The sequence below is a fragment of the Pipra filicauda genome, unplaced genomic scaffold (assembly GCF_003945595.2).
Source record: "Pipra filicauda isolate LSUMZ 115617 unplaced genomic scaffold, ASM394559v2 scaffold346_size766342_pilon, whole genome shotgun sequence".
Taxonomy (NCBI): Eukaryota; Metazoa; Chordata; class Aves; order Passeriformes; family Pipridae; genus Pipra; species Pipra filicauda.
Genome location: NW_024104472.1, coordinates 215759 through 238116, shown reverse-complemented (window position 1 = coordinate 238116; position 22358 = coordinate 215759). Strand labels below are relative to the sequence as shown.

At 41.9% G+C, this 22358-nt stretch overlaps 1 protein-coding gene across 12 annotated transcripts in view; it reads left to right on the top strand.

Moving 5' to 3' along the window:
- Positions 1 to 1343: 1343 nt before the first annotated feature.
- The window catches only part of ZMYM2 (zinc finger MYM-type containing 2), an 85654-nt gene continuing 64639 nt past the window's right edge, over positions 1344 to 22358 (top strand). For 2 of the 12 annotated variants that reach the window (XM_039384315.1, XM_039384314.1), the window contains exons 1-3: positions 1344 to 1864; positions 2884 to 2941; positions 21026 to 21111. The gene's annotated coding sequence lies outside the window, so the exon portion shown is untranslated. Of the gene's footprint in view, positions 1865 to 2041; positions 2061 to 2185; positions 2548 to 2883; positions 2942 to 21025; positions 21142 to 22358 lie in introns of those variants that run through there. The other 10 variants (XM_039384311.1, XM_039384309.1, XM_039384316.1 and 7 more) reach the window with 8 other exon arrangements.

Genomic DNA, 22358 nt, shown 5'->3' with positions numbered 1-22358 from the left:
ATCTACATGGCACTTTCTTCCTTGGCAGGGATTATTAGAGCTGTTTTGCCATCAGCTCACATCCTTTTTAGGAGGCATGAGCAAGGTGCTGCCAGCCCTGAGGTAACTCTCCCCCCTCACACCAAGTAGCCCTTCCCAGCTTCATCTGATGAGTAGTATGTCGTGAAAAAAAAACAAACAACAAAACCCAACCAACCCTGAACAACAAAACCAAATCCACAGTGATTCCCATCAACAATATATAGTAAGAAAGTAGATGATTTGAGTTGTTGACTGGAGCCTGTGTCTCTGGGTCGGATCATTAGGAAGAAATTAGAGATATTGTTGTGACAATGGAAGATAAAAAATTTCTGGTCTCTCCTACACATGAAAATTATTAGCCAAACACATCAAGGATGGTGGAGAAAGGAGACAGCCCTTGAGTGACTCCTGCGCAACTCGAGAGGAAGGCTGTCCCGCGGGAGGCTCCGGGTTGGAAATGGCGCCAGCGGCTGAAACCCGGCTCCTCGCGCACACAACAGGCTCTGTATCTCCGAGGGACTCTGCTCCGCGTGGTTGACACAGATTGATCCCGGCTAGAGGAGGCAGGGCGGGTATCGCGCTCTCTCTCTCCCTCTTCTGGGCAGAGGAGGATGGGTAAATGGGCAGAGCGGGACGAGCGCGCCAGACGGGCGGCTGCGCTCTCCCGGTCCTCGAAGGAGCGGGCGCGAGTGCGATGGCCAGCGCGGGGGAAGGAGCCGCGCAGGGAAAGTGCGCATCCTCCATTTTGGCGGAGGGCAGGGGGAGAGTTGGCTCCCGGCGCCTGGCAGGACCGCTCGTCCCCACCCCGTAGCACTGCCTGGGGCACTCGGCTCCTCTTCCCGCGGAGAAGGCGGGCAGAGGCGCTTCAAATGGACGCCCCGCTGCGCCTCGGTTCGAATTGGTCCCAAGCTCCCCGCAGCGGCTTCCGACAAAATGGAGGACGCCACCACTGCCACTGCCACCACCACCACCACCACCACCAGCTCCTCCAGGACCCATGTCGGCGGCTAACATGGCGCCCTCCCCCGCGGAGAGCGGGGGCAGCAGGGCCTCCTCGGGCGAGGAGGCGCTGCTCGGTGGGGCAGGCTGCGGGGCGCGGGCCAGGCGCCCTCCCTGAGAGTCGTGAACTCTCCCTTTTCCCTCTGGGAGCGGTTCCATTACCCATGCTCTGTCCATCATGGATATGGCCCCAGGCTCAACGCCTAGTGAGGGAAGGGAAGGAGCGGAGCGGAACCTCTCGTAGGACCATTGCCAGCCCTATGGCTTAGCGGCAGGGCACGGAGCGGGAGAGGCGAACCCGCGCCCCACGGGCGGAACGGTGGCGCCCGCAGGGACCGAGTGCACGGCCTGGACGGGCAGCGCACTATCTCCGCCGGCCGATAGGGCCAGGCGGATCGGCGACACCCACAACTTCGGCAAGTTGCCGCTGCCCTAGAGCGGCGCGGGGAACGCCAGCGCAGCCCCCTGGCGCGAGTAACGAGCCGGTCTGTGGGCACCGATCCGGGTTCCTCAAACCTGATGGATCAAAGTGGGAAGAACCCAAAGCGTGGCCAGGAGGAAGATTGGCAGTTTATAGGGTCAACCGGCTGCGGGCGGCTCTGATGGATGGGCGGTGCACCCACTCCGCTAGCCCAGCGCCAGAGCCCGCCCTCTGGGAAAGCCAATGCCGGGGCAGGAAGGCGGATCTCGCCGAGCTCGCTTGGCCCGGTTCCTCCTCCCCTTCGCCAGCAGCTGCGCTTCGCCTGGGACTGGACCGAGTTAGAGTTGAGGCGCTGGAGGAGTAGCGCAGAGTGCGTGCGTCCCCGGCGGGGGGGGTCTGTGCCCGCAGGCGGTGGGGAGCCGGGTAAGGCGGGGGCGCGGGGCGCTGCGCCTCACCAGGGCGGGCTGGCGGGGGGCTGGCGGCGCTCAGCTGCCCCCAGGGCGGGGATGGGAGAGCAGCCGCCGTGCCTCCCGGCTACCCGGGCGAAGTACCCCGTGTTGCCGCCGCACCGCCACCTCTGGCGGAGGGGGCGCGAGCGACACCGGGGGCAACCCCGCCGGTACCCGTCGCGGCACGGAGCGGGGCGGCGGGGGTAAATGGGGAGCGCCCGGGGGCAGCCCTGAGGGGGGGCGCAGGGGCATTTGGGGGAAGGGCCGGGTCTGCTCTAGCGCCTCCTATTTTAACTCTCTCCCTCCCTTCCCTGCCGGGCCCTCGGCTGTTGTTCTGCCCCGGTGCGTCCTCCACCCACCGCCCTCGCCGCCCCCCTGCGGGTGCCTCCCTCCCTCCACTCTCCTGCCCGGCGCGGCGCTCCGCGTCTCCTGCCGCCGCCGCTGCTCCCCTCCCGTATTGTTCGGTTGGGTCCCTCTAATGGCGGACAGGAGGCGGCAGTGCTGCTGGCCGACTGCAGGGGGGCAAACCCGAGACCGGGGGTAACTGCTGCGGAAGCGGGCGGGGGGCGCGGGCGCTTGCCCAGCGCCGGGGCGCTGCCGCTGAGGGCCCCGCGGCCTCCGGGACGCCGGTTCGGGGCTGCTCCGGCAAGTTCGCAGGTAATTCTCGCTGCTGCCCGCCGTGGGTGCCGCCGCTGCCTCTGCCCCCAGCACTCGCGCGGAGAAGGCCCCGGTGCGGTGGCGCCCGGGGAGGGGGCTCCGTGTCCGCCTTTCCTTGAGCGGGGGCAGGCGGCGTGGGTGTGCCGTGAGGAGTACCCCACCGCCCCGGGGGAGGGCAACGAATTTATTTATTTATTTATTTATTTTAAGGGTTGGGATTAAAGGGAAGTGGTGAGTGATGCAGGCGGTACCTGCCCTGGCCAGGCGAAGGAAACGCTGCTTGGGGGCGCTGCCTAATCTTCCCTGCCCTGTGTTAACCCCGTGTCTTTCCCTTAGGCTCCAGCCCAGTTTGGTGCAGCCTTGGCAGAGACCAACAAGGAGAGGGAGCTCCATTGTGAGTGCTATTTGTGTATCTGTTTCTGCCTTTGCTAGCCCTGCTTAGGGAGGGCTTGATCCACATCCCCCTTATTCCCCCGGGGGCAGGGGTGGAAGGAGGTGCCTCCAGGATTGGGTGGGGAAATTCTTGGGTCCAGCAGCTGCTGCCCTGGGGCGAAGCCCCAGTAATGGCTGTGAGGCGGCGCCTCCACGGGGTTGGCGCTGCTGCTGCAGACATCGCTCCTGCAATACCAACTCCGGCAAGCAGACGACGGGCTGCTGCCGCCGCTCACGTTACCCGGCTCAGGAGGGAGGAGGACGAGGGCATATTTCGAGTGCCCTCTAGAGTTCTAGAGCGTGCATGAAAATCCTGACAAGACACCTTCAGCCATCTTGAATTTTTTCCCCCGTTTCTCCAATCCCATTCCTGCATAACATCTTGAAGCTAAGAAGAGGCATGAGAGGTATAAAATCACCCCACAATTTGTGAAGCGCACTCCATCGTGTCTCTTTTGTGCATTCAGACTTGTTCTCTACACCCCCAGATTTGCCTGGTTGGTTTTGTTGGGTGCCAGTCACAGTTTGTTCTCTTTGGCAGGGCTTCTGAGCTGTCTGCTTTGCCTCTTCCCCAAAAAGCTGGAGAACGCTGGGGAAACCCACAGTTTCTCAATAAGCGAGCGTTTTTGATGTTTTGTCTGTGTGGGATTTTCAGAGCGGGTTGTGATCTCTGTTGGGTTGGCTAAGGAGTGCCTGGTTGCCAGTCCCTATCAGTAGGACTGGGATGTAATTTGACTCTAGTTTCTGCCCTTTTTAATAATGGGGTTATTTTTTTGCTGCACGGGGGATTCTGACATTGCAGAGTAGTGCAGTGAAGGAGCAAGTAAGGTGGAGGGCGCACGAATAGAGAGGTTCGGGAGCACCCGAACGGGGACGCGGTGCGCGGGCTGTGCCACTAGAGGCGGCTGTGGGTGGTGCAGCGGCCCTGCAGCTCCGGTGGGGACCTCGCAGCCCGAGAACAAAACAAAAAGGCAGCGCCTGTCTTTCGCTCCGACTCCCTTGCTTGGGTACAGCACAGATTCAGATATTGCAGTCTTTCCCACCATTTGTATCTTGAATTATTTTTTTTTCTTTATTTCTTCGCCATTGTACGTGGTAGATTTCCCAGATTTGCAAAGCTTGCAACTTTCTTTGTCACTTTTTGGTGGCTTACACATACAAAGAATGAGCGGTTCGATGCAAAACCTCATTGCTTAGGAGGAAGGTATTAGATCTGGATTTATTTTAAGCATCTAAAATTACCAACCACATGAAAGACTCCCAAAGAATTTGCATGGCCTGTTATCATTAATAAAGTGGTGTATTCTAAACCTTGACTTCCTACTGCAATATAAAAATTTTAATGGTAATGTTTTAACTCTTACCATATTCTGGATGTAAGGCTACCATTTAATTTTACTTCTGATTCATTATGCATTCCAGTCTAACAGCTATTCTGCTTTTTCTGATGCTTCTTCATGTCAAAAAAAGTTACTTCTGAGAGTGATCAAGGCTAATAATGCTTTGGAAGTAGGGAGGCTGTTGTGTTGGGAGTGAAAAAGGCTTTTGTGTACTGGAGCTGGTTTGAAAATTATTGAAGCTTTGTGTGGCTACCTATGAAAAGATGAGAATACTGCCAAGAACAACTGTACAGCTAAGATTCAACAAACCTTACTAAGACTCAGTAAACTTCTTGCGCGAAAGTGTCCTAGTAGATGGCACATTGTCCTTCTCCAACTGTGATGATGGTGGTACAGCCTTCTTATGGCATGTCATAGGACCATGCTGTTGTGTGTTGGAACACATTTGGTGCTTGGTGTTGCAAATTCAGCTGTAGGAACCGAACTCCTCAGCCACATGATTAGGTGGTTAAACTAAATAACTTGTTTTAATAAAAGACTGTCTTAATTAGAGCAATAAATTTGCTTTATTATCTACTACATTTGCTTTATATTATTGTTATTAATCCTCTTTGGCCCCAAATATATGATTGCATTCTACTGTTACTTATCCTGGAATAACATGCAAAGAGGAATTTGCATCAGCATGAATGTAAAAGTGCCAGTGAAAAAGGGAAAGCAAGTTTCTTTGTCTTTTGTAGAGCTTGTTCAAATATGCAGAGGGATGTGAGACCAAAACTGGTACAAACTCTTTCAGATTTTTGCTGAGGTTGTTTGGTTGGTTTTGGGTTTTGTTTTTTTTTTGGTCCAGAATCATCATGAACAGTCTTGTGTTGTTACAGAAGTTTTCCTTTTGGTTTTGAGGACTAAATACAGAATTACTGAAGTTCAGTCACATTGTTTGAGTTTGCAACCAATTAATACACCCTGCAACAAAAGCAGAAAGAAGAGTTCTGTGAAGAATTTATATCAAGAATTGTTACCAATGGAAAAAATCACTTTTTGTGGAGAACTGTTTCTCTTTTCTATTACAAATAACAATGAATTCAACCTTTCTGGGGAAAAGGATTGAAATTTGAAGTTCAGAAGAGTTCAAAAGACTAGTAAGGTGTTCCCTATGAGAAGTTGGAGGTAATAGTTGCCTCATGAGGCTCTTAAATCCCGGTATGCTGCAGGAGTTCTGTGTCTGCTGACATTGCTACATTTAACTCCATAGTTAAAAGCACTTTCTTTGCAACTTCTTTTTAATTTTGCTTCAGTGATTTAATCTTACTAGGTAACTGTTCTATGTGAATAACTGAGAGATTACAGTTCAGAAGAAATTTAGCTTTTCTTCCATACATGTGGCCTACCCTGTGTGCTGCTGGCAGATGTGGCTGGCAGTAGATGCTAACTTGATATATGAACAATCTGCTTTATTTGAATGCTAGTATTAACATAGTGTTTTGTACTTCCAAGAGAAGGGAGTAGTAGAAGGGAGCAGTGTGAGACTTCTGGAATGTGGCTGAATGATATGGCTTCTTCAGTTAGCACTTTGACTATATTGATTTTGTGTCATAGTTTTCCAGCTGCACAGCGGCTTCCAGCTCCTCCTGTTTGTTGCCAATGCTGTGTGTTTTGGTGTAGATGCGCTTGAGTTGCGCTATTCATCCTGCCACCTGTTTTGGGAGAGGCCTTAATTTCTGTGGGACCGTTCTTGGGTGTTTCTGTGGTTTGTAATGCATCAACAACCTTTGTGTCTTTGCTCTCATGTGGATCTCCATCCCTTGCCCTCACTGAGATGGCTAAGGAGCATTCTTTGCCACTCTGGTAGGCTTGACTGAACATGAGCCAGCAGTGTGCCCAGGTGGCCAGGAAGGCCCGTGGCATCCTGGCTTTTATCATCAATAGGGTGACCAGCAGGACTCTTAAGGAAGTGATTGTCCCCTTGTACTCAGCACTGGTGAGGCCGCACCTTGAATCCTGTGTTCAGTCTTGGGCCCCTCAGTGCAAAGAAGACATCGAGATGCTGGAGTGTGACCAGAGAAGGGCAACAAAGCTGGTGAATGGTCTGGAGCACAAGTCTTATGAGGAGTGGCTGAGGGAGCTGGGGTTGTTTATCCTGGAGAAAAGGAGGCTCAGGGGGGACATTATTGCTCTCTACAACTACCTGAGAGGAGGTTGTATCCAGGTGAGGGTTGGTCTCTTCTCCCAGGTAACAAGTGACAGGACAAGAGTAAATGGCCTCAAGTTGTGCCAGGGGAAGTGTAGGTTGGATATTAGGAAAAGTTTCTTCATGTAAAGAGTTGTCAAGCATCAGAACAGACAACCCAGGGAAATGGTGGAGTCACCATCCCTGGAGGTAATTAAAAGATGTGTAGACGTGGCACTTGGGGACATGGTTTAGTGGTGAATATGATGGTACTGGGCTAATGGTTGGATGCAATGATCTTAAATGTCTTTTCCAACCTAAATGATTCTATGATTTCAATGCCACTTTTTTATACTTAAATTGTTTTGACAATTTGAGTTTTTGTCTTCTGTGAACTTCCAGAAATTACCAATTTTAAGACAATAACCATATTTATTCTGTGAAACTCAATGCCACTAGAGTTCAATAGGGCACACAGACACACAACAAATTTGATTATATATGCATGGATGAAAACATCAGCAATTGCCATAGATGAGATCAGTGACTGTCCTTTAGGTTAGATCATAGGTGTCCACTGAGGTATGTCGTGGATTGGACACGTCAATGATGAAAGTTGTTTTCTTACTCCAGTTTACTGTCAGAACAGAATTATTTCAATCAATGATTGTAATACAGGTGGCAAATTCAGATTTTACTTGTCCAACATAATCTACAGAGATTATTTTTGTGGTCAGCTGAGAGTTTTCAGTGACATGATTGCCACCAAAGTGTTTTTCAAATTGCTCTGTGTTCAGAGGGCATTTGCACTTTGTAAGTTTGTCCTAATGCTTAAGTGCTTTGTTTTTGTCCATGTTTCTTAAACTTTTTTGGAGCCAGATTCACCATAACTTACTTCTGCCCCTTCCACCATCAGCTATTGGAGAATAACCTTATGGGGGTGTCAGGGATTCATCACAGAGGCAGGGCCTCAGAAACAAGTGTTCAGTGCTCTGAACAGAGTAGCTGCAGTACTGGTTTGAAGCATACTCGGGTATTACCAGTGCTCTAGCCGACCATACTGAGTGTCAGTAGTACAAGAGGATTGTGATGGGTTTTTTGTTTGCTTTGTTTGTCTGAGATGAGACTACTTAATGATGCTTGCTGTTGTGCAGAAATGGTGGGTTTAGGTCTCTAAAAAGGAACACGTAACACGTTACTTCTTTACCTAAAATAAATGAATTGGGCACTCTGTACTTTAAAGGTTTATGAGCCTTAATGTACAGTTTCCTTGACCCTTATGAGACTTATCAGAATCCTTCGGTTAGCATCCCTGTAACTTCGAAAGCTGTAGTACCTAAATTTGGGTACCTAATGCTGTATAGAAGTCTATTGAGGCATGGTCCGTACTCATCAGTTTCAAGACTGACACATGCTAAGCAGAGTGTCCTCTCAGTTCCACCTTTCTCCCTATGTAACATGGTACAAAGTGGTGATGTACCCTTGGGCACACACTGATAGGACAACAGCTGCTTGGATACTTGCTCCATAGCTCACTGATATAACTTCTGGGGGGCCAGGAAAGAAAGCAGATCATTGGGAAAAGTCAGTGGTATTATGGAAGAGTTTGTATTAGTTTCTACGTGCAGTTTTCTCTAATCTTTTGTTGTGAAAGATGGCATTGGAAGAAGATAGCATTCAGTGGATTATGCGAGATTTTACTATGTGCATGATTTTCTAACTGAGGGCTGTTAGGGCTCATAGTCAGTCCTAGAAACATGGACCTGGTTGTTTTCCTCCTGCAGACTTCTGTTGGAACTGTATTGGCATCTTGTATTCCTTTAGGCTCTTCTGTGCAATATAACCATACAGAACTTTAAACAGAAGACCACTTGTGAGGCAACTGTGCCTTTCTTTCTTTTGCATTTTGTTTTCTTCTCTCCTTGAAAGTTTAACCTTGATGAAAACCTTACTTCTTTCCAGAGTTCCTTTTCTTTAGATCTGTGTAAGATCCCTCCAACTTGGTGTTTACCCCAAGTACTACATCAAATTTCTCTAGAAGTTATTTTGTTCATCTCATTCATAAACTCAGCTGTCATCCCTCTATGGATGACCTTCAAGTCTCTCTCTCTTCCAAACTTGTTGCCTTCTATACTAGCTAGATCTCTGTGTGTGCTTTTGACTTCTCTTTGTGGATGTCTGACCTTTAGCTAAGGCTGTTTTTGCAAAGGCAATCCTTCCTTCCCCAAAGGAAAACTCTCTGCTCTCTGTCACTTGTAGACAGCGCTGTCATGAGATCTTTGGTTTAAGATCATAATCCAGCCCTTGTTTTAAACATAGCACACACTATTCTTCTAACAGACTGCAGATTTTTCCCACATAACAAGTGGTCTCTTAACTGTTAATAGACAATTAAGTGTTTGTTAGTTGTGTTAATAAATCACATGACATACCATGCTTTTGATTTCTGTATTGCGTGGTAATAATTTTTCTTAATAGTTGTGGTAAAAATAATGATCCTGCTCTGTTGATACAGATTCAAAATCCTAAACCAGAATGCTTTCCCAATCTTCTTTTTTGACTGTCTAGTCTTTTTGCATCTTGTATTTTTTGGCTGTAAAACTAACAGCTTGGAATTAACTGTGAAGGATACTATCTATCTTTTGTTGTCATTGTTAATGAGATTATAAGTACACGTTAGGAAGTGACATCATGAGCAGTTAAACAATTTCGTTCGTTCTCCTGTGGTGCTCCTTGTGCTTGGAGAAGTTCTGTATGTGCACCCTTACAAACAGTTGCAGCCTGTTAATGCAAAAGAAGCTGGCTTGAAAACAAAACCAAACCATTACCTTTCCTGTCACCCTGGGACTTAAACATACCATCCTTAGAACAAGAATTAATTCTGACCATTGTTTATGGTGGTGCTGTTTCCTTGTATTCTCATTTTTGTCTCTCTCCATCTGTTGCCCCTTATGTTTAGGTTGTTTGCTCTTTGAACAGTCTTACTCTGTGTTTGCACAGTGGCTAGCATAATGTAGTCTATAGCTTTAGCTTCTGAGAGTCTGTGATAAGAGTTGCAATCTATGGGTGTGGTATCAGTGTTTTGTGTTGGTTTTTTTTATATGTATGTGTTTGTGGATAGGGAAAGAAGACCTACTGTTCTCTTACACCTGAAATAATTTCATCATGGTATTTGAGCAACAATTGGTCATTAATATACCAATCTGAATATGTTTAAGAATTCTTATTAAGCTGGAAGAATTTCCAGATGTCTTTTGAATTTGTAACTAGTATTTCCGTGTGCATGGTTGGGTTTTTGTTTAGTAGTAGTAGTTGTAATTTTGCTTGTGATGGTAGTTACGTTATTTTTGAAAAAAATGTTCATTCAGAAAATGACATGATGTTCTGGTCAGTGGTGCCTCATTGAAGAAGCCAAGTAGTATCTAGAGAGGCCAAGTAAGAAGATCTTTGTAATACATATAATGAAAAAATAATTGCAATTTAGAAGTGACGGAAAATAGAGAGGACAGCAGAGGTTGTTTGTTTTTTATCGGATGCAAATGTTGGATATATGTTGGTGCTATTGCCATTGTCACTGTGTTTGACCATTATTACATATATACTTCTATCCAAAGAATTAACAAATAGAAATACTGAGATGGTCTGACTAATATTATGTATAGTACAGTAGATATGATGTGAACTAAGTCCAGCATTTTCTAATAATTGAGAAGAACCGTAAATTTTGGAGAGAACCTACAAGAATGACTGAAGAAGGAGTGGAAACCATGATTTCTGTTAATAGACTTCAAAAACTCAGTCTATTCCTCAATTAAAAGATAATTGATTAGGCTGTGACTTAATCCTGGTCTAGGAGAGACTATGCACCCAATAACATATCGGGTGAGCTTTTCCCACCCCCCCGTCACTCCCCAGTGTTAAAGGCTTACTTTCTGAGCATCGATTATTGCCTAAACAGTACAAAATCAGACAGGGAACAAACAGTGTGGTAGCCTCTCAGTGGGTACAATAACTAGTAGTTGGAGTAACTTCTTCAGGCGTCACTTTCTTCTTTTTAGGCGAAAGTTTAAAGAGGATTTGAAAAACTCCCCTCTAGAAAAGTTTATAATAGATTATTTTTTTTAAAGGCTCGGAATACACTTCTGATTGCTGATTTGGACTCAAAAGACAAAATATTGGCTTAGAAGAAATACTGTATAGTATATTTTTCATGAGTTTAAATTTAAAGTATATATCTTTGGTTGCTTGACCATTTAAAACAGCCTAATTTAGGTTTGTCATTGGTCATTGTTGTCTTCTCTTTGTACCAACACTGGCCCTTTCTGGCTTTTTAAACAATTTTTTTTTTTTTTTTTTTCAAACTTTGGAAGTGAATTTAGCTCCATGAATCATTACAGTGAAATTTGGAGGTGAAGAGCTATGTAGGTCTAGGGCATTTACTCTGTTTTTTGTGTTTCAGCTTTCCACCGTGTTAGCTCCCATGATGGACTTGCTGTTATGACCCATTAACAGCTATGGAGAAAGGCAGAAAGAGTTGTGTTGGAGAAAGTGGAAGATAGGAGTAGGAATTCAAAACCAGAGTAGTCCTGTCCTAGACTGCATGTGATTTGCAAGTACAATATGCATCTTACTTAAAAATAAAACTACCTTTTTACATTTTAAAAATAGTTTGATTACCTGGAGTCTTGATTGCATAATGTAACTTGCAGCCAGCCAGTGCAGCTGTGAAAACCTATCATACTTGCCTTGCTGACCGTATCTATTCTTGCCTTGGATCCCACTTCCCAGCATAGAACTTGAACTGTTTTGTGGCTGTTTTTATTTCCTTCCCCTTCCTTTTTTAGTTTGTGGTGATAAGTTTTTCTTTCCTTTGTTGCACTGTAGCTTCATTGGCTGTTTACTTGACCGTAGTCTGCATGGGTTTCTCTTTTACATATAGCATAATATTCACCTACTCTTAAATTCAGTTTTCTGAATCATTAGATGCATTCAATAGTGATCACTGCAAGTAAATTGTATTAATGTCCATACCAGGCCCAAAATTGATTGTTAGCCAATATTTGATTATTTCTCAGGGCTGAAAAATATTGTTGAGACTATTAGTTGATGTTAGTTATTGTTAAAGGCAAGAAAAATGGTCTACCTACAAACTTGTTCATTTATGAACTCTGTGGCATGACAGTTTTTCCTCTTTCTAAGCACAGGCAAAAGTAAAAAGAAGGTATTTTAGAAGCATTAGTAAAAAAGATTTGTGCCACAGGCACTGAGAAGTGAAGTGCCTCTAGGCATGGTGGTTATCCTGCGAATCTGCTTGTTTCATGGGCTGTACATATATAAATATAGACTGAATACTAGTTTAAAATAAAAATTAAAAAACCCCAACCAAATAAGAAGCAGCACTAATGAATAGCATTAAAAGTCCACGTTGACAATTAGAAAAGTCTCCTCATTTCCAAAATGTTCGGAAATGAGATAGAAGGCAGCTTTGACTAGTCTTGTTGGACAGCAAGTTGAACATGAATAGTGCACCCTTGCAGGGTGAATGTGATCAATTATTGATTATTGAGTTAAGCAAGACTTTAGCCAGCAGTTTAGGGGAAGTGATTGCTCACTACTGTTTGATACTTGGGAAAACCCATCTACAGTGTTTAGTCCAATTTTGGTTAGACCCTGCTCTAGTGAAGATACAGATATAGTGAAGTGATCTCAGTGTAAGGCCACCAGCTTAGAGGGATGGAACACATTACAGAGAAGGAAAAACTGAGAGGGATGGGTGTATTCAGTCTAAAGAGAAGGCTGGAGGGGCAGGTTACTGCTGTCTTCAACTAATTAGTAGGAAAATATGGAGCAGAGAAAGCCAGGCTCTTCTCAGCGATGCCTATTGATAGAATGGCACATAATGGGCATAAGTAGCAACAAGGGAAATCCTGAATAGCCACGATAATCAAATATTGGAAAATTCTTATCTCCGACTGTTTTTTCAGATTTTATTTGTTAATATATGATTGGCTGTACCCCAATGTCTTGTAACTTGGCAAATTTGAAAGACTGTGTGCTATTCGTGTGTATTAGGTGCTCCTGAAATGCTAGCAAAAGCTAGCATAGATTTGAATTCTCAATTAATCTTCATTGCTCCCTGGGGAACAAGAATAAGGCATGTTTTTGAAATATGTGCTGTGACCCACTGACATTTGTCAGGGTCTGTATTCTATTGCCCAGACCAGACATCTAAATAATTTTACTGTTCGGAGGTCTGTTTCTCATCTGACCATTCAGTATTTATGTTTTTCCAATTAAATGTTATATTTTTTAAAGTTGAGATACATCAAATGAGAATTTGACTTCTTTGCATGCTATATTAATGCCACTTTCTACTATTTATTTTTCAGGATTTTACTTGCCCCTTTCCTGTTTTCATATCTTTAGCATGGTGTTGCTCTACTGCTACTGTACTCCCTTTCCACTTAGGTTATCTTTCGAGTCTGTTGCTGTGGTCTAGTGTTGCCTATTTTTCTGGAAACAGATATGCCTTTGGATATAGGTAATAGATAAGCATTTAGATATAACTTCCTCTGTGGGTCCTTTATTTCTTTGTGTTGTTTCACCTTTCTATTCCATTTATAATAAGGATATCCTTAAGCAGCATCTTGCTGCTTGAGTATTAGAGAGATAAAATTTACTCTCTACCGCATTACACATAATGGTTTTTAAGGCTAGCAGTGGTGCTGTGTTCTTGCTGATCAGCATCTTTTCATGATTAAACAGCCATGAAATACACTGGAAGTGTGTGTACAGGGGGAGATACAAGTCAGTAAGACTGCCCTAAAACTTATACACTGTCAGTCAACATTATGATTTTGATTGGTCCTTAATTCCCATGCTAAGTATTGCTTATTCTCTGATGAGTAATCTTGAGAATGATCGGTGCTAGTGCATACAAGGGAGCATTTCTTAGCACTTGTTTAGTAGGAACACTCAAGGAAGAGGCCATGTTAAGTAAAGTTATTCAAATGTTCCTGGAAGCATCAGCTGGAAACCAGCTGTCAGCATTCATATGTAACACTGGTGGCTGCAGTGCAGTTGAGATGCTCAGAAGATACCTGAGTTTGTAAGCTTTAGTTGCGTGTAAATAGTTTCTCTTGTGAATAAAACCAAAATTTACCAACTCAACTGCTTCAAAATATTTCTTTCACTATGTAGATCTTTGCCGTTTACTGTTCTTCCTTGCTGTCTCTGCTGGATGACAGGTCTTTGCATATGCTTTTCTATTGAATTCTCTGAAATCTGTGTGACAAACACAGATGTTACATAATGACTTTTAGTAAGCTAATTTCTTCAATCCGTATAACTTCTTTGAAAATCTGAGTAAAGAATGAAATTTGAAGCAGGTCCAAACCTACTGGAAAATAAATTCTGGAGTAGTGTCTCAAGATTGAAGTAATGAGATATCAAACTTTTGTAATGATGGTACTCAGAATAGATAAATTAGATTTGTGAACCTAAACTTAGGTAAGAGCTTTCAGGAACAGGATACTGTGTTCTGAAAAACCAGCAATATAAATACATTGATAGGTTTATGTTAAATGTTATTCAGAGTCTTTAATTAACTTGTATAATAGTTTAAGAAAGACCCTTGTTTTATTTTGGTGTTGTGAATACTTGCACTTGAGTTTAGCCCGAAGTATGCAAGTATTTGTGTTGAACTCGCATGATTTGTGTGTGAAGCTGGCAGACTGATCAAATAGTTGGGTCATTGTGGCATTAACATAATATCTTCAGTTTGCTTAAAGTCTTGTACATTTCAGATACCCTACTGATTGTGACAAGTGGATATATATGTGTTTTAAAATTCAGTCTGATGTGGTTTAATATTCAGTCCATCACTGCTTGCTTCATTGTCAGTTGGCACATGTGCATTGCGGTGTTTTACACAGTAGTTGCTGTCAGGGTAGTGCAGTTCAGTCTGTGGCTGTCGACTTGTCATGACTTTGCTGTCTGCTAAAAGCATTTCTGTGCTGAAGTTCGGGGCTTCAGTGGCACCAACCTTGTTATGTTCAGGCACAACTGTAGTGTTCTTGCACAGAAATGTTTGTTTTGGGGAACTGACCTGGCTGGAAAGGACTCCAGCAGGAAAGTCTCTGTCAGCTGGATCAACTTTTGTCTGGTTATGTGTGTGGTTGCAGAAACAGCTGTGCCATATGATAGCATAAGTAAGAAGTGTTAAAACCTTTGTTAAGAGATGTAAAAGTTAACAGTAAATCAGAGCCACAATGTAGCCAAGGCCTATCTGAGCATAAAATGCTAAGGCTGATGACTAGATATCCCTCAGGAAGGATAAGGAGGAAAAAACCACAAATCAAAACAACACCCAACCTCTACCACCCCTCCTCCCCCCGAGCAACTAAAATTGCTGCATGTTTGTAGTAAGAATGTTTAAAAATTGTTTTATTGTGTGGTTGCCTGTGGTAAGAGGCAACCAAAAGGGCCCTGCAACTGCTTTTTTTCTGATATTTGCAGAGCTAGGAGTCTGTCCATACACAGTATATATCATTCACTATACCCAAATCAAGACTGGACTGCAGTAGATTTAGATTTAGCTTAAAGCTGGCTTAAATTACAACCCTTTAAAAATGTTGGACTACTTGTGTTATGTTTTTCTAGCACTTTTCAGTTCTTATGTGTGGGTATAGTTGGGCTACTAGTTTGCCTCAGTTGCAGTGAACAAGTGCTACTTCAAGGTGTTTTTAATTGGAGTGGTTTACTTTGCGTTTGGAGTCAACTGTGACATATATTCAGTCAACCACTGGGTTGGTGTTTCGTACCTCAAGAAAGCTGTGATATGTGGATTACATCTGGTTGGCTAGGGAATGAATGTTCAGAGTTGTAGCAAGACATGCAACATACTATTAAGCTATACAGTTTCTTGATGAAAGCTTTACAGATAGTCTTTACTGAGTTTTTAATCATCAGACTTTCAAAAAGTCAAGTGGTAAGAAGTGACTTTCTGTTATAAGGATGGGAACTTCTGGAAGTAGGTGAATTAAGGAATTAAATGATGCTATGGTCGAAGAAGTGTCAGGGTCAGGAGCTGATCATTAGAACCATGGAGCCTCACAAAAAATCAAGATATGTCCAGATTAGTCTCTAACCTCAATATTTTTGCCAAAATGTTAGCACCTATTCTCACACTGAAGTCAACCTGACAACCATAGTCCAAAATTCAGATTTTGGGTAAGTGGGTAGAGCTTCCATGAGGCTAGTGATATTTCTTTTGCATGCATGAAGATTATTCCTCTACTAGGTTATAGTAATAGCTGTACTCAATTAATAGCCAATTCAGTAGCTTGTTTGCAACAGCGATGTCTAGGAATTGAAGCTTTTCAGTTATAGCCTTATATTTTCTGTAGGTGTGTTCTGGTTTTGAGCTGGCTGGCTAAGAATTGTAGAGTTGCCTTTGGACCACTCTATTTAAGTCATCAGTGCATTTATTTCATGTTTGCCCAATCCCTGTCTAAACTAGTTGCATTTCTAACCTCCGTAGCCTTCTACAGCAGTAACTCTCATACTTAAGAAGAAAAGATTTTCATTCGTAATAGATTATTAAAGCTACTAAATTATTTCACAGGGCACCTTTTTGTTCTTATAGGACACTGGGCAACTCTATCTTCTATGTATTTTTTTTTTTATTCTTGCAGATTTAGCATGTTCAGTTGTTTTTCTTTCAATGATAAGTCTTTTCCTTTAGTATAAATTGTTTGTGGAACTTGTCTGTTTTTCCCTTTCTCTGAAAAGGGACTGACCTGAACATCTCATGATAAGCAAGATGCTGGTGAACTATGTTTTTTATATAGTGACAAATATATTCTGTTTTGTTCATGATTGTTCTTTTATTTTGTTTTTCCTCTTTAGTTGTTGATGACTGAGTACCTTTGATTTGAAAGAGTGAGAGAATTGCAACTTGGATCTTAAATTGTTATGTCTGTAGTTGCCCTTTGCTCCCTGTTCATTACCTTGTGTTTATCTCTAGTAATTTTGCCTTGTGACAGTGTCCAAGCATTCAGCACTGTGATATCCTTTTGTAGTTTTTTACAATCAGTTTCTGTTTTCAGCTGCTGTGAATAAGTTTGTGTAATTAGGAAGCACTCACATTGGGAATCACTGTCTCTTTTGGTTGACTTATGTATGTTGACCTATGTAATTTTATTTTGGAACCCTTCTGGTAACTTTGCTTTATTGTGATAACAGCAAACAAGACATGATATTTTTCTCTTTAAATAATTACTAATCCCCCAGAGAACCCTTTCTCAAGTCTTTATTATAGATAGTTTCCACTGCAGTCCAGTGAGGACAGTGTTTGAATGCCTTTTGGAAGACTTACGTGGTGTATACCGGTTTAATCAGGGTTGGTATGTGAACCCTTCAAAAGATGTCTGCAGTAGTCCTGTGAGATGTTACCTTTGCTTTGCAAAAGCTATGTTAGTTCCCTTCTCCTTTTTTTTAATTTATTCAGCTGTAGTTTCTATTAGTTAATCTACTGATAGAAATAGGATTGTAGTCTGGGTAATTGTTCCCACGTTCTGCTTAAGTAATTGATTGCAGATACTGAAATAAAAAATTGCTTCCTGTCTTTAGAAATCTTAAGTGACTACCATGTGGCCCTAGTGATTTGTTCTAAAATCCTCTGGTGTTAGCACTTTGTGACATTTTTTTCTCTGGCCTGACCCCTCGAAAGAGAGTTTAAGATATAGTCTTCCCTGATCTTTTCCTTACTGAACATCAATGCAAAGAGTTTATTCTGTGTTTTCTGCAGTGGTTCAGGCTTCTTGAGTATTCTTTAGGAAAATTTTGCTGTTTGTAAAATTGACAAGAATTGGCATTTTAGACAAACTGTTGCTCTGACATAGCTCAGTAGCCTGTCTTTAACCACATCTAGCAAAAGATAAATAGGGCAAATGTATATGAAATATACTCCCCCCAATACAATTCCAGCATCTTTGTAGGTCAGAGACTTCCTGATAGCAGTCTTTATAGTGTTTTTGGGGTCTTTTTAGACTGGTTGTATACTTAAAACAGTGAGTTTTTTAAAACGCCTTTGTGCTCTCAAGCTTTTTGTTCTAGCTGCTCCATTTCTGTTCCTTGCGCTTAGGTTGTTCTCCTTTCTGAAGTCAGATGTTCAAGTAATGAGGTTTTTTTATTTTTAATTTTTTTTTTATTCCCCTGGGAATTTAAATACACTTTTCAGGAGTGCTGTCTGGGTAATTACATGTTGAACATATGTGAACTATGGCTCAGAGTTAGACCGGGAGTTGTTTTTCCTTCTGTCTTCTGTTCTGTCTTCGAGCTGGTTGCAGTTGACTGTGCTGTAAAAATTTGTCCCCATCGTTCAATGATGAGTTGGTTTGGGGTTTTGGGGGGTTGGCTTTTTTTCCCATTTTTTGGATCTGCCGTTTACCCTCTTCCCTTGGGCTGCACAACGGTAGCTGAAATCTTCAGTTATCGCTTTGCTGTCTCGTTCCCATTATCTCACATGTGCTGTCACCACTGAATGGAAGCGACTGATAGTACACCATTGATATGCTGTTTCTTCTAGTTTGGATGTGGAATTTAAATGTAGCACAGTACCTGTTGAGGTAAATAATTTAGTTACGATTCTGTGCTTTCCTTGGAGAAAGTAGTGTTCTTTTGCTAGGGCAAATCAGTCCCTTTCTTCTTGTTCCTGTATTTGTATCTTAGTGTAATACTGTCTCCTAAATTTTATTCATCTGTTCACATTTGAAGATGTCTCAGTTATGTATTATCTTGAAAGTAGTCTTCTAGGTTTTCTTTTTTTATTTTTAGGTTTACAGCCTTTTTATGGAAGCAGTTATACATGCTGGTCCTACTTTGGATGTCTTTTTCAAGTGCTCTATGTTGGTGGAACTGTAGTTTAAGCTGGATTTCAGTGATTCCTTTTGATTTTTGTATCCTTGCTCCGAGTGTACATAACCATGTGCTCTTCTGCCACCTTCATTCCTGGTGTTACTAATGGCACTTGGTAAAGGCATTTAAATTCCAGTTTCTGCTTTTCTTAAAGTGGAGTTGATTTTTTTTTTTTTTTTTTTTAGGTAGTCATACACCCCACCGCAATTTCTGCAATTCATGATATATTTAACTGTTATCATTCAACAATGGAGTTAAGACTTGACCTGAGTGTTACCTAGCTGACTGTCTTAAGAGCTGTAGCAGTTGCCATCCTTCTAAACAAAAGAGCCTGCATTTTGCCTTTTATTTATTTGAGAAATTAAGCCTTGAATATAGCAGTGGGGTTGTAAATTATTGCAGCATAAAGACTTGTACAGGTGAGTGATGTAGCCTAATTTAAGAGGGACATACAAGGCATAGTTCAGGAAGGGCTGTTGTATATTGGCAGTGCCTCTGTTTCTGTCTAGATGAAATTTTGCTGCCTGTGCAGCAGCAGAAAGCCTTGTGCTTATTCTGCAGCAGTACTGAACATGCATTTTCTGCAGACCAGGTCTCACTAGTTGGTGGTTTTGTTGGTTTTTGTTTGTTTTTCTTCCAAAATCTCACCCGCTCATTCAATGATCAGTCTAATCAATCTTACAGGTTCTAATAGTTGTATTTCTGTTGTTAAGCATCTTTTGCAGTTGCCAGTTGTAAGGTACGAGTTTTTTCCTAGTTTCCCATTCTAAACCTCCTCTTTTTCACTCTCTAAATCATTCTTTTTTCGGTAGTTTTTAATTTAGAAATACCGACTGTGACATTGCCTTTGTGGTTTTTGTGTTTCTCCTTGCTACTAGCACATTTAGAAAATAAGCTACCTGATTTTGCACATTTTTTGAAAAATAATTCTGATTTTATGGGTAATTTTGTTGCAGAGGAAGGAACTATTTGCAAGGAAATATATGCAGATTTGGCTTATGATAAATGCAGTAACACTGAAGCACACAAGCTTTTTTTATTTTTGTAATATCTAACAATACAGGTATTTAAAACCTTTCTAAGAGCTTTGCAGAAAAAGAATTAGATTTAGGCAAAAATATACATGTTTTGGATCTTAGCTTTGCTACATATTATGTGTGTGTACTGTAATACAGACCAAGTCTGTCTTTCTGCTAAGGATTTGTAAAAATAGGAACAGCAAATGTTTGAGTCAGGCCTGAAGTACACTCTTGGCATAGTCTCATTTTTTTTCTTCACTCCTATCTGTTCAGGTGTATTTAAAACCTTATTAAAAGCTTTATGTGCCTGTGATGCTTTTGTCCTTGTAGAGAAAGAAAATACATGAAATAAACCTGTGAAACTAAGAATTGAATTAATTCTTTTCAACAAAAGCTGAGATGCAGGAAAATCTAACTTTAAATTACTCAGCCCTGGAGGGAAAAAGTAAGATACCTGAAAGAGAATATTGGATTAAATTAATCTTCAGTGTAACTGACTGATTTCCAGGGAGGTACAAGCCAACTGCATTGATAATGCAATTTTTTGTAAGAAAACCTCTTTCATTCCAATTCAATGTTACCTTTATTGCAGTTCAAATGCTATTACATAACGGTATTTGGCTGTAAGGCTAACATAGGAAGGAATTAAAAGGTGGTCGCCTCTCTTTTGGATTAATCGGGTTCACAGCTTTACTGCCCTCCCTGCTCCTGCTCAGCTAATGGACAAGAGGGCTCGTATAATGTTGTAAATGTGTAGAAGAGTATTTGAGCTTTATTCCTCTGGGCATTTTTACTGTCCGGGGATTTTAAGGGCTGTCCAAACAGTAGATAACTACACAAGTTGATACTCTCTCTTTTAAAAATGCTGCCAACTCTGGGAAGCCTAATGACTATTATAAAACCTGGAGGATAAATAGTGGCTTAAACTTTGAACATTTTCAGTCTCATGTGAATAATCACATGTGTTAATATAAGCTATGGATGCCTGAATTTGTGCTAAGCATCACTGCAGTGCATATATACAGCCTGAAAATTATTAGCAATGCAAGGTTTATATTGCGTTGTAGGCCAGATTTATAATGTATGTTCTATAATTTTCCTTTTATATCTTAATTTTAGCATAATATATTGTGCTGCAGGCAGCAAGGAGGTTGACCCAATAGAAAGGAAAGAAATATAACTGCTCAGATTGTTTATTCTCAGTTGCTCAGTTTACTTGAACCATTTATTTCCTTAATACTGTATTAGAGATATACTTCTTAATTCTAGTGTTTGATTACTTAATTGCAGTTATGTCTGTCTGTCTTTTACCAAACATGGTAGTTTTTCTCTCTGTCTATAAAGCATCAAACAAAGGATTCTCAAAGTGTGATGTGAGAGTAGAAAATCTCTAACAGTCCTGTTGCTGCTTGACTCACAGCAATAATTGAAGAGGCTCATGTTCTCTTAAACTTTGTAGGATGATAGTACTGAAAGTCGGGTTTTAACTTCAACTATAAGTTTAGAAGGAAGTCAGTGTAAGGAACATAGTTGGTGGATGAGGCTTGAGATGAAGAAACCATTTTGAATAGCTAATATTTGTTTTAACCCTTTTTCAGAACACACTACTTTTGTGAAAGGCAGCAAATTGGCGCGAGAGCAGTTTCCCCACAGGAAATAAAAGCACTTGGAGCAACTTATTAAGGTAAACAGATTGCAGTGGATTTCTGGATGGGTAAGTATTGATGAGCAGGGCATTTCTTCTTCTTGTATTTGCTTTCCTGCATAAAGATTTTATTAAAAAGCACAGAAAGCTACTTCTAGCCTTTCACAAAAGCTCAGTGATGACACACATCAGTGTATACTCCAAGACATACCCAAATTATAACACAAGTATGTCTGTATTTTTCTTGTCGTATAAATCAAGTACAATTTAACTTACTGATTTTTGATACAGATGTTTTTTAGAGTCATCTCAGGTCCTTTAGCTTCAATTATATCCAGGTTGACTTTTATAATTTTTTTAATTCATGGTAGAATTGACAGTTATGAAGAACAGATTCCCCAAACTGAGCAATTACTAAAGGCAAACAAAACCCTCCAGGCAAAGTAGCTGTTAGGAAGGAGCCTGAATAAGCATCACTTGCTGTTAAGAGAGGAAGTTACTGAAAGTTGCAGTAGAACATGACTTCGTGAGTCGTGGACTTCAAATGAGCTACCAGTGGTAGTGGCTACGAATGAACAGTTGCTGTCCACTTTCTGCTGCTCAATAATGTGTCTATTCCTGTCATGTGCAATGGTTTCGTATATCCCTTCCTTGTTCCATTTGTCTTGGGGCTACCTAAGGACCTTTGGCAGTGTGTAGTTGGAGGAAAATCAGTTCAATTTCAAAGTTGTTAATATAAAGAAAGATGTTGCCTTTTTTTTTTTTTGCTAGGCACTTGGATATCTACTTCAGCCTTTTATCATCTAATTGTATTTATATTGAAACTGTAACATTTCTAATAGGAATGAAATTCAGTAGGAATTCAGATTTTCTTTCTGCATGTCTGACTTTTGATCATGCTTTGCAGTCTAGCAAAAGCAGTGTTAAAGGCTCGTTTTGTGCTCATGTGGTGTGGGAAAGGGACTGAGATATCAGGATAATGTAATAAATACCATCAAAAATTTTATTTCCTGTGTATGTATTGCTAAACATAACGATGTTTAGCTATTGTGTGTGAAATGTTAGTTATGGCAGTATTTTTTTGCTAGTATAGGATTAGAAAATAAGTGAATGTTAAGACATTCAAAGAAAAGCATAGAAAAACTTTGGTTTTGTCTTTACATTATCTCAGGAAAAATAAAGTAAAAGTTGGAACTATTAATTCTGTAGTTATTTTTAATAACTGTTGTTGATAAGTTGTATCTTACTCTGAAATTTGATGTGGTTTTTCTTGCTTCATTTTTCTT